Here is a 17,190-nt window from a genome sequence, read left to right on the forward strand (position 1 = left end):
GATTTTTCCAGTTGATGAACGATAGAAACATTGCCAGCCAATCAGAATCCATCCTGCTTTAAAGAGCTTGAATATTTAAAGTAGCAGATAAAAAAACTGCAGTGAGTGCTTATTCTAAACACAACATTGTTGTTTGCTGGTGTCGATGCTAATATAGTTATCTTTACAGTTCTTGATGTGAATGGGCCTTAAATGAGAAAAAAATATCAAAGATAATGGTACACCAAACACAGAAAATATTACTCTCCCCCACAAAGACTGTTTGAATATCATCTGGGTTAAGCGTGGGAATGAGTAAAAGTGTCAAATATTCAGTTGTATGCTGGCTAGACGGCCCAGCTGCTCTATTCAGCTGCAGGTGAGGAAGGACCCTAGAGGTCAAGGTCAGGGGGGGTTTTGTATGGTCAGACATCTCGCTACACCCCAAATCATATTTGACTGGCAAATAAGGGGGTGATTATTACGGCGGATTCTTTTCGGTGCAACCTGGCAACCGTATTTTTTCAACATCTGTTCATTTACAATATCATGAGCTTGTTTTAATGAAGCCTACGGGCTTTTATTTGTAGCATCGGTCGCAAGGAAGCAACATCGATTTCGCTGCATTTGTTCCCGCTCTTCGTCTCCTGCAGTTTAAACAATGATACCCCTTTAAAAGGAGGGCTTTTTCTTCAGAAACCAAGTTTTTGAATGGCGGACGAAGACACCAGTCCACCCTCTGGAAGATTCCATTATTATCTCCACCTATGCTTCATTAGCTCAGCCGAAGAAGTCCTGCCCGCACCAACATCCCCGTACCAGCGTCTCAATGGACTGGTCCCCATCTTTCCCAGAGAGCCCCCTCTTCCTTGTCCTTCCCTGTTCCCCCTAATCGTCTCAGCTCGCGCTGAAATCAAGCTTAGAAACGCCGCTGTTGTGAGCCTCTGTCCTTCCTTCCCTCTTTTCCGGCTCATTCTCTCACCTAGCTCGCTCACACACACACACACACACACACACACACCCACCCACTGCTTAAATCCCTATCAGCATGTCAACAAAATGTCCGCCCAGCTGGGGTTGACACTCGCTCGCCTCTGGGGCTTCACCTCCTCCTCGCTGACCCCCCTCGAACCCTTGTGTTCATTTGTTCCAGAGCCGCTCGCAGACCCAAGTGTGTGATGGTAGTTAGTGTTTTGAAGAGTAACTGGTCCTTGCAGAATCACGCACCTTTGTGTTGTGCCAGTCGTCAAATATGACTAAACTAAAACGTCTGATATAATGCTGATGAATATCAATATTCTCAACTGAGATGAGAAAATGAAGAAACTCTAGTCTAGTTGTTAGAATGGATTTTAAATGTCAATATAAACATTTCTAATAATTATGCTAACAAAAAGAGAAGCTACAAAGACAAAGGAATAAAGTGCAACCAAAAAAGCACCACAGAAGAGTTTTAAAATATTATGGCAATGGATTAAAAAAAGAAAGGGAAAAAATACAGAGATACAAGGTTCATCATCCAGCTAGCGTCTGAAACCGACGAAAGGCATTTTGAATACTCAGACTGCAAACAATCTGCTAGCTTGATGCTAAACTAGCATGCGTATGGAACCGGTTGGGAAGACACGTCACACCAAAGCCGCCAGGAGATGGTTTGATGTCCCGTTAAGATTTGAGTCCAGGACCGTGAGGGGTGAGGGGAAGAGCGCTGGTTAACCCCCTTGGACTACTGCCGCAGCTCCTGGGTCCTTTTATTTGAGGCAAGCTGTTGGCTGCATACTAATTGTGCATCACTCAGTCATGAATTGGACTCGTCTGAGATGCGGTGTTTGAAATAAAGCTGGCGCAGGAGGAGGCCCTGTCTGGAAGGAGGGAAGCATATGCTCACTAAACCCGTTCAGACTGGCAAACGTCCAGTGCACTGAATGAGAAAGGTTAACATAGCTTGATGACTGGTTATAGTTGCATCATTCTGCAGGGAAGAGGAGGAGCCTGGGATCATGCAGCTCAAATGACCTGCATTCGTTTTCATTTAGTTGTAACCGTTTTGCCTAATGATACATACTGTCAAGAGAGAAGAAAGGAAGTGGTGGCAAGAAATGTTGTTAGCCAGACTTGAACTTACATCATCCACACGAGCGCCGCATGAATGTGTCAAAGCACATGCACTAGCCTCTAGACAATTTACATATTAGGTTTGATATTATTTATTATTTAAATATGTAATAAAACAGTCTTGATGTGGCATGTTACAATCAAATGTAATGTAAATATTTTAAATATCTTTCATTAAAATAAAATCATAGTTTTATTATTTAATATAATAAAATACTATTAAACAGGTTTTTACTATTTTAAAAACAATAAATATAAATAACAAAAAATGTAATAAAATATCTAATATTTTTAAATAAGTATCTTTTTTGTTTTAACATCAAGATTGATCAATAATATAAATATATATTAAAAATATAAGTTTTACAAATATAACACTTTAATATCAGAAAAATCACAGAATTACTTCTCATATAAGATATACTTTAAAAGATTCAGTTCATCAAACAAATTTTAATATTACACAAAGATTAGTAAATACAAAATGAGTAAATACAAAATGCTGTTTTGAAAAAAGCTGTTCAATCCTGCCTAGCCCTATGTGAAAAAGTAATCGCCCCCTAAATCTAATAACTGGTCGTGCCACACTTTTGCAGCAACAACTGCAATCAAGCGTTTTCAGTAACTGGCATTTAGTCTTTGACACAGCTGTGGAGAAATTTTGGCCCACTCTTCATTGCAGAATTGTTTTAATTCAGCTACATTTGAGTGTTGTGATCATGAATTGACAGTTTAAGGTCATGCCACAGCATCTTAATCAGATTTAAGCCCAGACTTCGAATTGGCCACTCTGAAACCTTCATTTTGTTTTTTTTCAGCCATTCAGAGGTGGACTTACTGGTCTGTTTTGGATCATGATCCTGCTGCAGAACCTAAGTTCGCTTCAGCTTGAGGGCACAAACTGACGGCCGGACAGTCTCCTTCAAGATTTTCTGATGGAGCGCAGAATTCATGTTTTCATCAACTATAGCATGTCGTCCAGGTCCTGAAGCTGCACAGCAGCCCCAGACCATCACACTACCACCACAGTGTTTGACTGTTGGTATGATCTTCTTTTTATGAAATCCTGTGTGGTTTTATGTCAGATGTAACGGGACACACACCTTCCCTGGTCAGGCTTTTGCATTTTTTGCATTGGAACTCTTCCATGGATGCCAACTTTGTCCAGTCTCTTTCGTTTGGTTGATTCATGAACACTGACCTTAATTGAGGCAAGTGAGGCCTGCAGTTCTTTACATGAGGTTCTTGGATCTTTTATGACCTCCTGGATAAGTCGTTGTTGCGCTCTTGGAGTAATTTTGGTAGGCCGGCCATTCCTGTGAAGGTTCACCACTGTTCCCAATTTTCTCCATTTGTGGATAACAGCTCTGACCGTGGTCCGCTGGAGACCCAAAGCCTTAGAAATGGCTTTATAATCCTTTCCAGACATGTCCACTATATTGTTTCTCATCTGTTCTTGAATTTCTTTGCCAAACTATTTGTTGTTCTTTAAGCATGCTTCACTTTGTCAGACAGGTTCTATTAAAGCGATTTCTTGATTCAACAGGTCATCAGTAATCAGGCCTGGGTGTGGTAGTACAATTTAACTCTGCTTTATAAAAGAATGTTGTTTTTCACAGTTCTTTCATGATTTAACAGAAGGGGGCAAATATTTTTTTGCATAGATCCAGGTAGGTTTGGACAGGTTTTTTTTTTTGCCTTAGTAAATAAAATCATTTAAAAACTGCATTTTCTACTTACTTGCATTATCCTTGTGTAATATTACAATTAGTTTGATCTGAATTTTTTTAAGTGTGACAAATGTGCAAAAAAAAACAAAAAAAAAAAAACAGGAAGGAGGCAAAAACCTTTTCACGGCACTGTGTGTGTGTGTATGTATGTATATATATATATATATATATATATATATATATATATTATTATTATTATTATTAAATAATATATTATTTAGCATGTTTATTTTAATGCATGTTAAACATTAACTGTTTGTACTATCTGTTATTCATTTTTTAATTGAAAATTATTTATAAAAATTATTATAAAAATGGGGAAAAAAGTAAATATATATATATATTCTTTTTATTTTTTCCCATGTTAAATATTGTATAACATTACATATAATATATATAACTGTTTAATAAAATTATATACAATTTTTTTTACAAATATGTAATAAAACCGTCTGTTCAATAATGATATATTTTACTGAATTTAACTTTAGTAATACTTCAGTGATAATTCTGCAGTCTAATTGTTTTATGAGGGAAAGTGCAAGTGCAAGTGTTTAAGACATCAAAATACGTGCCGCTAGATCACTGTTTGCTTGCATCAATCAGGTATTCTGCAGGCTATGAATAACCATGACCAGCAGATGAATGCGAGACAGACACCAGGCAGGACCAGTGGAGAAAATCATCCAGTCCCCAATGACACCACTATCTTGATAAAGGGGGGCTCATACTGGGCTTTGTTCCCGTTTAACACTGCGATAAAAAACTCTTCTATGTGTACTCCGCAAAGCATTGTGTACAAAGCAGAGCCCTTTTCTTATAGTCCGATGAGCAAGAAACAATGACAGCAGAGATGCACAGGAAGAGAAAGAGAAGATGTTTAGATCCAGACAGCAAAGACTTCCTTAGGGTTGCCAGGCATGCAGTAAAATGAACATTTACATCTTGTGTGGTGTTCTGTTTGCTGGTCAAATCTGTTTTGGGGGTGTAGTGAAAAGTCTGAGCACACAACCCCCCTGACCTTGACCTCTAGGGTCCTTCCTCACCTGCAGCTGAATAGAGCAGCTGGGCCGTCGTCTAGTCATTGAATGACTGAATATTTGACACTTTTACTCGTTCCCAGGCTTAACCGAGACTATATTTAGACAGTCTTTGTGAGGGGAGAAATGCTTTATGTGTCTGGCGTACTGTGGCGGCCATTGTCTGCAATATTTCTCTTCGTTTAGCCATAATTGCAGTGTCTTATGGACATTTATTTCGAAATCTGAGCATTCACACTTGATACATTTAAATCTGGTTTCACACCACATTTATATTAGGCTAGTAAGCATCAAATTTCATGGTTTTTTTTTTGTGTGTGTGTTTTCGTGTGTGTGTTTAAACTACAGAAATATTTGCGTCGATATGCCCAGAAGCTTATTTTTTTCAGCTTGTTATATAAGCTTAAGATGTTGATTTAATTTACGATTGAACAAAGAGAAATATCACAAAAAATGGCTACCACAGTATAATGAATATTAACGATAATAACAAATAAAAACAATATTTTAAAAGTCTTTGTTGGGGAGAGTAATATTTACTGTCCTTGTCGAACTGCTTTTTGGGCAAATCTGATGCAAATGTTTAGGTTTGTGCTGGTGATACAAAATTAGTTAATTTAAATGTGGTGTGACACCAGGTTCAGATGTGTCAGTGTGAATTCTAAAGTAAGTTCATGAATAAATGTCTATATAGTTTCATTTTCTGGTGCAAATGTTTAGGTTTTTTAAATGTTATGCTGACAAACCCAATCTAAATGTGGTCTGAAACCAATTCAAAATTTAAAAGTTAAGAGTGCCCAAATTTAAAAGTTCATAAAATTTTTTTTTTTTAAATGTCTTATGATTCATTTTCTACACAAGCATTGTTTACACACACACACACAAATGTCCTTAGTTCATTGGAATTGGTTTTAGATCATTAGACGTGATTTTGCAGTATATCGTTTCCTTTAGAGCTACCTTTTTACAAAACGTTGGCTGTTTAGGCATTCCCTTTAAATTTTCAGACACAGCCAGTACTGTACGGTAGACCATCACGCCCCCTCCCTCCCTCCACTGATAGCATGAGGACCCCTGGATACTTCCTTATGGCTGCCTGCAACGTGCCTGTCTGAAAATGAAAAACGAGGAGGTTTGACATACCACGCTCCAAACCTAAAAACTGATTATTCAGTGCGGATCACAGCGCATTAGATGAATGTAATTACTTTCAGTTGCAGTTTATTGGGGGTTTATGTGACCTGTTCTGGCAATACACACATTTTTTTCGTCTTTTCATAATCTACTGCTGAGATGCGACTCATTTTTACAGACACCTGTATTCTGGGACACAAGATCCAGCAAAGCTGGTGGTCTCCCTGCTTGCCTTCATATGAATACATTTACATACAAATTATGCTACGCTGGCGGATACTAAGCACCGCTGAGACTTCACTGAGCAAGACAGGGTCCAAAAAATCATAATATACAGACAGATCAGACAGCATCTCGACTGAATCAGCCACATATTCACCACAGTGTCACGATCTTACCGCAGTCCCATAATTATGTAATCATAACACAACAATCCAGATGGGAAAAGTGCTGCTAAGCAGGACAGGATGTGGCAAATGCATTAGAATATTATAAAACGGCAAAGTCGAAGCTAATGCAAGTACACAAATATGAAAACATGTATTTTTGTCTGGCAAACGAAAAATGGAATAATACTGATAATAATGGTACAAGACAAAACTCCCCTCTTCATATGACTGAATCAACCTGATTACACCAGGTAACATCAACGGAAGTAATTTCATGGGACAGAAACAAACATAAAAAGAGAAAGATTGTTGTTGCTGTTATTAATAATAATAATTTTAATAATTATTGGTTAATTAGTCTTATATATTTGTTAATCTGAACATGATATTTGAAGATAATTAACATAGATCAAATCATGAAAGGATATCCATGTGTGAAAATAAATAGGTTATTATGCTTATACTTGCCTTATATTAAGATGTTAATATTAAGTTTAAAAAAATGTTTTTGTTAATAATAATAAAAAAAATAATTCCTTAATAGCCCATGTGTAAGACTTCCGTAAACAAAGTAGAAATTATATATTTCTTGGATTGCTATAAAACAATATTAATGTGTGTGTGTGTGTGCGTGTGTGTATATATATTAAATGTAAAACTATATAAAATCTAAATATAAGTATGTATAAATGATTAAAAACACTTTCCCCTTTTAGACTTGCACTCTATTCATTTACTAAAAAAACTAACATTAGCTTCTCTATTATTTTTCTATTCTATTTCTTTTCTTTTTATTTATTATACATTTAACAAAAGCAAAAAGGCCTCAAACACAAGCTTGCTCTGTTCTTTTTCTATTCTATCGTTTTCTTTTTATTTATAATTTTTTTAAACGTTGCTACGTGTTCTGCGTTTAAGCAAACTGAGACTTCTTATAGCACTTGTGTAACATTGCTCTTTTGTTAGTTTTGATTGCTTCTGTTGTCCAATATATGTATATAATATAATAAAAATATATAACTAATATAGAATTTATATAATAACAAACATATATATATATATATATATATATATATATATATATTGTGACGAGTCAGCTGCCTCCTCCCTGATTGTCACCGGCACCCCGTCCTAAATCGCCGCCCTTCACCAGGCTCCCGACTGGAGTGGGTGTGAGAGGAGGGGCGCTGGACGAGTCAGGGCTGGCGGCGTGTGATGGGGCACACCTGAAGGAAGTGGAGCCTCATTACCGCCGCTGGTTAAAAGCCCAACGCGCCTCTCCTCAGGAGACCGGTCTCTTCCCCGTGCATGCACACTGGTGTCCTCGTGGGTCCAGGAAGGGTGCGTTGAGGGACTCCCGCGCCACCAAGACGTGAGCTGCCGGACCCGCGATCCGGATGGGAACCGCACCCGTATACACGGCCGACGGGCCAGGATGCCGGGCCGTCCATCCCCTACCAGCGCCGCGGCCAACGAGAGGGATGCGGCCGCTAGGAGAAGCCGCCGCCCCTCGCGCCCCGGACCAAGGAGGGGAGCGCGTGCGGCCGCCGGACTCCGCCCCTTGCCTGGACCCTTCCTCGATGAACACTGCCCGACCCACACAAATCCCGCAGCACGACGAGGACACCAGATTCCCTGTTATTTTGGACACTTCCCCCCCTTTTGGCCACTTTTATTCCCTTTGTTTTATGATTTCTGTTAATAAAAGCCTCTCCGAGGCCTGACGCCACGCCCACTGTGTCTGTCTTGTGCTCCTCCCGTGACACTGGTGGAGAATGCAGGCAAGGCGGAGCCTAGACAGCGCAGTTGGGAAACATCTGGTGACGTCACTCCCTCTCGCTTGCAAACGTTCATGAGAACCCGGACTGGGACGGAGGAAAACTGGGGACAGCCTCCCAGCCACAAAAAGGGTAAGTGACTTCTGTTATTGTCATTTTACCCTGTGGTTGGTTGAGGCTGTCACTAAAACCCGGTTTCTCTGTCCCTGTTCCGGTGCGCTGCGAGAGGGAGGACCGCCCGGAGAGGAATCCCCGCCCACTCCGACCGTTTGGAGCCTGGTTGAGGATGGTAGCACTCCCGTGTGGGCGGCGCCCTGATGACGGGGATGTCGCTTGGGAGGGGGAATGTGACGAGTCAGCTGCCTCCTCCCTGATTGTCACCGGCACCCCGTCCTAAATCGCCGCCCTTCACCAGGCTCCCGACTGGAGTGGGTGTGAGAGGAGGGGCGCTGGACGAGTCAGGGCTGGCGGCGTGTGATGGGGCACACCTGAAGGAAGTGGAGCCTCATTACCGCCGCTGGTTAAAAGCCCAACGCGCCTCTCCTCAGGAGACCGGTCTCTTCCCCGTGCATGCACACTGGTGTCCTCGTGGGTCCAGGAAGGGTGCGTTGAGGGACTCCCGCGCCACCAAGACGTGAGCTGCCGGACCCGCGATCCGGATGGGAACCGCACCCGTATACACGGCCGACGGGCCAGGATGCCGGGCCGTCCATCCCCTACCAGCGCCGCGGCCAACGAGAGAGATGCGGCCGCTAGGAGAAGCCGCCGCCCCTCGCGCCCCGGACCAAGGAGGGGAGCGCGTGCGGCCGCCGGACTCCGCCCCTTGCCTGGACCCTTCCTCGATGAACACTGCCCGACCCACACAAATCCCGCAGCACGACGAGGACACCAGATTCCCTGTTATTTTGGACACTTTCCCCCTTTGGCCACTTTTATTCCCTTTGTTTTATGATTTCTGTTAATAAAAGCCTCTCCGAGGCCTGACGCCACGCCCACTGTGTCTGTCTTGTGCTCCTCCCGTGACAATATATATATATATATATATATATATATCACAACAGTAAAATATACAACCTGCATGCATATATATATATATATTCGAATGAAATAAATTGATAACAGCCATGGTTGATTTCCATAACACAATATCAGGCCTCCATGACTTTGTACCATGACCAAGCAGACTAGACGTTGCGCACTGATGATTAAGCAGGCTCAGTCGTTGAGCTGTCTGCACCTCAATCCCCAGAGGTGATATGAAGCACCCTAGACTGGAACCAACAAGCCCCCCCCCCACCCCCACAGCCCTGGGGTCAATCCCAGTGCCCAGACAGTCCTTCCCCTGACCCCTGACCCCTGTCTGGCTCTAGGCTCGGGGTCAAACATCACGGCTGATAAAGTCTGTTTCCCCGCCCCTTCAGCCTGCGTGCTGGTAAACACACGCGAGCTGTGGCACACACACAGCATCATCACCGCACACGTGACGCTGAGCATCCTGGCATCTGAACTCTGTCAATCAATTCTCAAGCCCCTCCCCTCTCATGCGAGTCTTCACTCAAGCCACACCCCGTTCAGACGCTATACGGTGAACAGCTTTGTGATTCGCAAAAAGATGGTGATATGCTATTAAAAAAAAAGAAGGTTATAAAAGGAAGTGCAAGGTGTTTCTTAAATGTAATGAGTGAAACTGCTACTAATTCTATCTTTTTTCTTTCTTTTGTCTCCTCAGGTTTTGGACTAAATCTTGATCACCACAGACAAATCAAGAGGAGATGGTTTCTATTTAATTACAGTAAATCACTGTTTTTCAGTAAGACTGTGTTGTTTTTGTTGAATCTTTTTTTTTTTTTTTGTCATCAAGTAAGTATTTTTGGACAATAAAGGTAAGTTCATTTTTTTAAGTCTTTTGAAATGTACAGGACAAAGGTACAGTACATATATAGACATAGATCTACAGTAGATATTCATATAGATGGTGTGCAGATAGATGTTTATATAAATGGATAAATAACAGATGTGTAGATATAGACAGAAACATTGATAGATATAGATACTTTTGTTTGCTGTGATGTAAACTATTTCATCCCTAACCGCCTTGAATTTAAGATCTAAGTGTTTAAATAAATCCTGAAAAAATGGTCTTGTTGTCTGTGTGGTTCTTTTGTCTTTTCCTGGACCTTTTGACATAAATTAGATACTCAATGCTCAAAGGACATCGAATTGTATTTCAAAACATTAGAGGCACACATCCCATATTGATTTGTTGTGAGAATAATATTAAAATATGTTTTCTGAACTATTATACAACATAATTATCCCATGAAACAGCTCTTTTTAAATATCATTTAATTATTTTTGACCTGAACCCATCTTAAAGGTCACAATCTTCTTGATTGCATTTAACAAGTAAAATTTTTGCCCAAAAAAATTAAATTATAATTATATTTGATATATATTATTATATAAAGAAAATATTTTTAATTAATAGCTCGTTTTAATTCCCATCAGTGTAATGCAACCCTGTTACTGAATGATTGTGGTGTGGTACCCAAGTATTTCACAAGCTGTGAAATAATATTATTCTTTTATATGGTGAAATTCAAAACATCTCAATTTTCTACAGTTGTTTACAACACCATTACTTATTTTAAAATTGCACTATTTAAAAAAAAAAAAAAAAAAAAAAAAACATCCGGGATGTTTAGAAATCTATTTAGTAACAGGGTTGCAAAACTCGCAAAACACATAAAATGAATAGTTTAAATCCACCTCATATTATATTTACTTTGAACTGACCTCAAGTTGATGATCAGAATAAGGTCAAATTCCACCTTGCCTCAATAAAAAAATAAACAAATAGTTTTATATTTTGGGGGTTTCATTTGGGATCCTATTTGTCAAAAGAGCCTTTGTCAGCTTTTCTCAGACACTGTGAGCTTTCACTCTGCCAGAAAGTGTTCATTACCTGAGGAATCCACTCAAACACACACACACACACACATCAGTCCTGCTGCCTATTGTTTTCCTTTAACTGTCAGCTCAAGCGCTGGTCCAGTGCGCTCCAGTGCACCTACTGAAATCTGCCCCTCGGTCACCCAGCCACACTGACCCGGGATCAGGGCCAAGCCACTCTGGCCGTGACTCAGCCGACAAGAGGCCAGACTTTGGCCTGAAAGAAAGCGAAAAGGAGAGATTATCCTATTCTGGGCCGGTCTGGCGGAGGGTCCGACGGTATTGACCAGGAGGGGCCACCCATGGAGCGGCCATTGAGCCATGAGACGGCCTGATATACATGCTTACTGAGCATGGCAGATTCCCTTACTCTCCACGGGATAAACCCACACCGAACAAGCCTCTTTCGGAGAGATTAGGGTGGCAGCTCTTGTCCCCTTGGTCACCCCTCCCTCGGCCATCCTCTGCCCAGAGACAGAGCTCAAACAGTCTGGACGAGCAGCTCCAGTAAAGCAGTTCTTGGTGGTCTGCCAAAGACGTTCATTGTCTTTGTCAGGAGAGGTGAGGAGGGAGTTTGGCTGTGAAGTCCTGCATCCTTTGCCTGTTGTGTCATATTACATTTAAGCTTCTAAATGTAATAACTACCTATCTATCTATATATTTATCTATCTATCTATCTATCTATCTATCTATATAAATACAAAGGTATAACAATAGGAATTAAAATAATTTGTAAGTTTTTGGTCTATTAAATCATTCGACAGAATTTGAGTCGAGAATGTAATTTTAAATGCTATGAATTTAGAAGTCAACAACTTTTCCAATAAGATCTTTTTAATTCACTAGATGTTGATATTTAATTAAATGATTTGTAATTGTTTATTACCATTCAATAAAAATACTGCATTTATTTAGTTTGACTGTTTAGCTTTTTAATAATAATAATAATGATAATAGTTTAATTAATTTATATTTATTAATATTTTAAAACGATTATAACATGTTTTTCTTTAAATATTATTTAATTGACACTCGTCATTAATAAAACAAGCCTCCACAAGATGAGATAAACAAAATCACACAAAAAATAAAAACTTACTGCTTCTTTCATCTTTGTGGTGGTTAAATAAATGTTTATTCTTCTGAACAAACTGATCTGAAAATGTTTTTATATATATTAAAAACATTTATATAAGAGTGTTTGTAATTCAGTTTGTGGTGATGATTGTTTCCACTAAGGAGATCCAAATAACTGAAGCAATTATATCACAAGGGTTTAAAAACAGATGAAAGAGAGAATGTTGATGAATTATCAGATTAATTATCAGATTTTGAGATGAATTATCAGTTGCATATAACTATCATATGGACCATAAACCAAAACAAGTGATACATAAAGGCCATTATTTAAATCTAAAATAATTGTCATGATCTTAAATTGTCAATATTTCATGCACGTTTTGGGATTTTACAATTACAATTACCATTAGAAATAAACAGAAACATGAACACAAAATCCAAAATTCCACAATTCATTCATTTTCCATTTCGAATATATCATAGAATAGTGTTGCGTTTTTAGTTTGAACTGAGAAATGCCACAGTTGTTCTCACAAAACACATATATAAATAGATAAATAAAGCAAACACAATCATGACCTTAAAAAACATTTCATCCCCAGCAGATAGCATTATTGAAATTTCAGAACTAAGATGCCCTTTGCCTTGTCTGAAATAGACTTGAGACTGAAGGAGAGGGCGAGTGGAGGGTCAACAGGGGGAGTGTGTTTGTGTGTGTGAACTTGAAGAGCGAGGAGCCAACGCCATCTGAAGAGCAGTTTGTCATGCTAACCATGCTGGAGCTATTGAATTCACACACAGGGAGGGAGCAGGACTTTCACAGGACCTCGTCTTTTTTAATGCAAAACCAGTCAGACCCCGCGCCCCCGGGGTTCATAAACATACATGTCCCCATATAGCCCTCTTCTCAATTTACTGGGGAGGTGCACTGAGACATATACATACATACATACATACATACACACACACACACACATATATATATACGAATTTTCTGAGATACTGAATTGGGGGTTTTCCTTAGTTGCCAGTTATAATCATCAAAATTAAAGTAATAATCATTTGAAATACATCAGTCTGTGTGTAAGGAGTGAATATAATATACAAGTTTCACTTTTATTCTAATTATATGACCAGCACCTGTATATATATATATATATATATATATATATATATATATATATATATATATATATATATATACACACACACACACACACACACACACATATATACATATACCTACCTAGCTAGTTAAAAATATGTGTGGATATGATATGTCTTAGTAACTAGTTTTAGTATTTACAAGTGGAATAATGCAGCACCATTTCTAGTTAATGTAGAAATTAATCTCTTCTTTAAATACGAAAAGCCACATTAGCTATAGCTTTATCGCGATTATTCGCGGTTATACGATGAGTCGCTATTTACACTATTCATACTCAGCAGGCCCGAGAAAATTAAGTATTTTAATAAAATATGAAGTACGCTATTTTTTTAGTAAAACATTATTTCATCATTTATAGATTAAATGGTATTCTTCCGCTACAACAAATAGTCCCTGACGAAATAGAAAGTTGTGTCAAACTAGTTGAAGGGTTCCACATCCCTGACCAATCAGAAGTCAGGACCTTCAAGCATGCATTTTATGTTTTACAAAATTATAACGATTTAATTATCTAGCCTACAATTGTTTAATTAATTTTTATCTGAAAGCCCGCAGATGGACTTGGAAATATCATATATTTTGGTAGGCTATTTAAATGCCATGATTACATTTTAGCAATTCATAAGTAAACCCTTATTCTTTTTTTTTTTTTTTTTTTTTTTTTTTTTTACTTTTATTCTGTTCACCTATCCAGTTTATTTGTGAATTTATTATTTCTGTTGCTTGTTAAAAAATCAAATGGCGTGTTTGATTCAAACAGAGGTGCATTTTTCTGGAGTCTGGTAGTTTGTAATCTTGAAATTGTAGAGGAAGGGTCACTCTATCAGGAGCTTCAATTATGTGTCATTTATTGTTAAATCATAAGAGGGGAGTCTAATAAGAGAACTGCAGACCACCAACATTTGGAACAATGGCACGGTGAGCGCATCTGATTGGCTGAGAGGAGAGCCAGGCTGCACGCTTCTTCTAATGGAAGAACCAATCGTGGCTCAGGCTTTGACCCTAAACGCTTTTACTGCGGCACCCGCTGATAAGTGCCAATATGCTCTTTCATATAAAATTAACAAGACTGTAGAAACGCGGGAAAGCCGAAAACAGTGGTAGATGCAGGTTAGCGGCTAAGTGTGAAAAAGCGGGCTGTGTAAAAAGAGATTGCTTTCATCTGAAAATGACATTTGTCTTGTGTATGTTTTCAATTTTTTTTTTTCTGCCTTTTTTTTACAAGGCTATTCATGCCCTTCCATAATGTCGCGCGGGGCGTTTTAATGTGGCGACAATTTATGGAAGGTTCTAGTGAATAGATGCTTGTGAAGCTGCCAAACACGCCATTATGGACCGTCGTATTTATTTCAACCAGGAAGCCTTAAAGTGTGTGTGTTGTTTTTTAACCCGTTTTCTCTCTTTGTACTACCAGCCTGAAGCTCAACGTGACTTCTAAACCTCTCTTAGATGTTCCTTTTTCAAGCCTTAATTGTGTAAATTATTCATGCGTCATTTAAATACATGCAAATGAGAGTTCACCCCTCCCTGGTGTCACAAGGTCTGTGTTCTGTGGAAATGGCGGGATTGGAAGTTCAGGACAGACAGAAGTTTCTCAGCCAACTTCCACCCACAGAGCTGATTAATTAACCGAGGGGCACGAATAATTCAAGATTAACTTTACGAGTCAACACACAACGTAAAAGAATAATAATAAACATTTTGGAGATTTTTTTTCTTTGTTTCTGTCTTCTTTTTTTTTTTTTTTTTTTTTTGCTTTAATAAAATAATATTTATCATATATTTAGGGAAACATATATTGTTTGTTTTACTTTGCTTGATTATTTTTATATTATTAAGTAAATAAATGAATTATTATTATTATTATTATCATATATTTTTTTGTAGTCAGCCTTGAAATCAAAAATCATGCTGATTTTTATTTAGGCTAGCTTACACTGATCTTACAACAGACTTGAATGTTGAATACAAAACTAAGTTACATAAACACACTGCTGGAATTTGATGCAATGTATTTCAGTTAAAGGACACATCCATCGTTCTGTCAAGGTCAGGTTCAGGCCAGAATATAATCAGGGTTTTGTCAACCCTTTAAATTACTTTATTATACTGCCATCTAGTGGCTATGGCTGAACTGACATGTATGCTTTTAGTGAATGTGTCCTTTTAGTAATAATAGTGCCATATTTAATTTTTGACAGGAGGGAAACCGAGGACGTGAGAGACAAATTGTTCAGTGGTTTCAGTAGAAAACAACTCCAGAAACAATTCTGAAAGTTGTGAGCTGTGAAAATTACGTGATCAAGGATCCTTAGCTCGTGCCATCGTAGAGACTTTAAATCCGCGTTAATTTGGCGTCTAACCCGATTAAGGTTATTAGGCTACTTAAACTGGGATATTGTAAGATATGAAAAGTTACAAAATAGACGAGCATTTTTACAACTACAATAATTTATTAGAGTCTTTGCTATGTCTTTACCGAACAATGTAATTATAGCTTAACCTTTGCTTCCCCCCAGTGGTGTGAAAGAAGGACGTCATCTCTTTAAGAAAACGTCCCGAATAAAATCTACAATTGAAATACTATAAATAACTAAAGTAGGAATCGTGGTTGAACATTTAGCTTGTTTCCAGAGATATTGTGTTATTTATCTGATTCCAGTAATATAAATTATTATAAAATAATTATTTATTAACTTAATTGACGTGTTTGGCGATTCGTTTTGTATGAAAAGACTCGTTAAACTTTTATTAATATGTCACCCAATGTAAAGGCTAATGTAAAGCAAGCATTTAGGCATCCTTTAATAACTAGCATCCCATTAAAAGAGAATCTTTCAATTGACGTTTAAGATTATGAAGATTATTTTAGATTATTCCGTCCATCCATTTCCAGATTAATGCCCTCGTTTCACTTTAAAACTGTAATTAAGACTGGAAGATTTTTAGATTTTAAGATTATTATATAATATATGATCATAATTTAATTTTAGATTTTAAGATTTTAAGATGAAATTGCATGCTTAATCATAGTTACATTTAAATTGTATTCACATAGGCCTAATTATATCTTAGAATACGTTTGTATAGCAATCAGTATGAAATGTTTGACATAGTTAAATAGTATTAATAGCTATTTATTAACTGAATTAGTTGTACTTATTTTCTGAAATGTATTTATCTTGCAACGCAACTTAATATATCCATGTATTGACACCGAGATATCTGGTCGTACATAAAAATATGTGCTTTCATACCTCAAAACAACCAACAGATGTCAGTAGATATCCAAATATACTTTTCAAACCTGCTAGCTTGACTGCATGATTATTGTTATTATTTTTATAACAATATAACATTTTATGTAGGCGACCCCACAGTATATATATATATGATCGTTTTACTCCATGATGAATTAAAACGTGGGGAATTAATTAATTAAACTAGGGAAATCATTTTGGATGTTGTCGTCCTTTGAAACTACATGTAAAAACCGTCTAAGATTGAGTTTAATTCCAAACTACAGTTGAAAGAACGACATGAAAGTTGAGTAAAGAACTTGTATAAAAAAAAAAAAAAATAAAATAAAAAAACTTTTTAAACTTTTCATATCTAGGCCTATTTTAATACCCTATTTAAATGTTTTTTTCTCTTTTAAATAATTGTAATATGTTTGTACTACTGACAGTACGCATAAAGTGTGCTTTGGAAAACAATACGACGTCTTCCTATTTCCGTTTGCCGGTGTTCTGCTTCCGGTCTGTCTAAAAAAAGTCATTTTTGACATACGCAGACAGTGAACGTGAGGTGTCAGAGTTTGACATG

The 17,190-nt window shown here is 38.0% G+C and overlaps 1 long non-coding RNA gene across 3 annotated transcripts in view; it reads left to right on the forward strand.

Moving 5' to 3' along the window:
* LOC127988012 (uncharacterized) overlaps nucleotides 1-10,303 on the forward strand; it is a 45,212-nt gene extending 34,909 nt beyond the window's left edge. For all 3 annotated transcript variants that reach the window (XR_008161487.1, XR_008161488.1, XR_008161489.1), the window contains one exon: nucleotides 9,895-10,303. This is a non-coding gene — a long non-coding RNA (uncharacterized LOC127988012). The remainder of the gene's footprint in view (nucleotides 1-9,894) is intronic.
* Nucleotides 10,304-17,190: the final 6,887 nt, after the last annotated feature.

Source organism: Carassius gibelio, chromosome B22 (assembly GCF_023724105.1).
Source record: "Carassius gibelio isolate Cgi1373 ecotype wild population from Czech Republic chromosome B22, carGib1.2-hapl.c, whole genome shotgun sequence".
In the NCBI taxonomy this organism is placed as follows: domain Eukaryota; kingdom Metazoa; phylum Chordata; class Actinopteri; order Cypriniformes; family Cyprinidae; genus Carassius; species Carassius gibelio.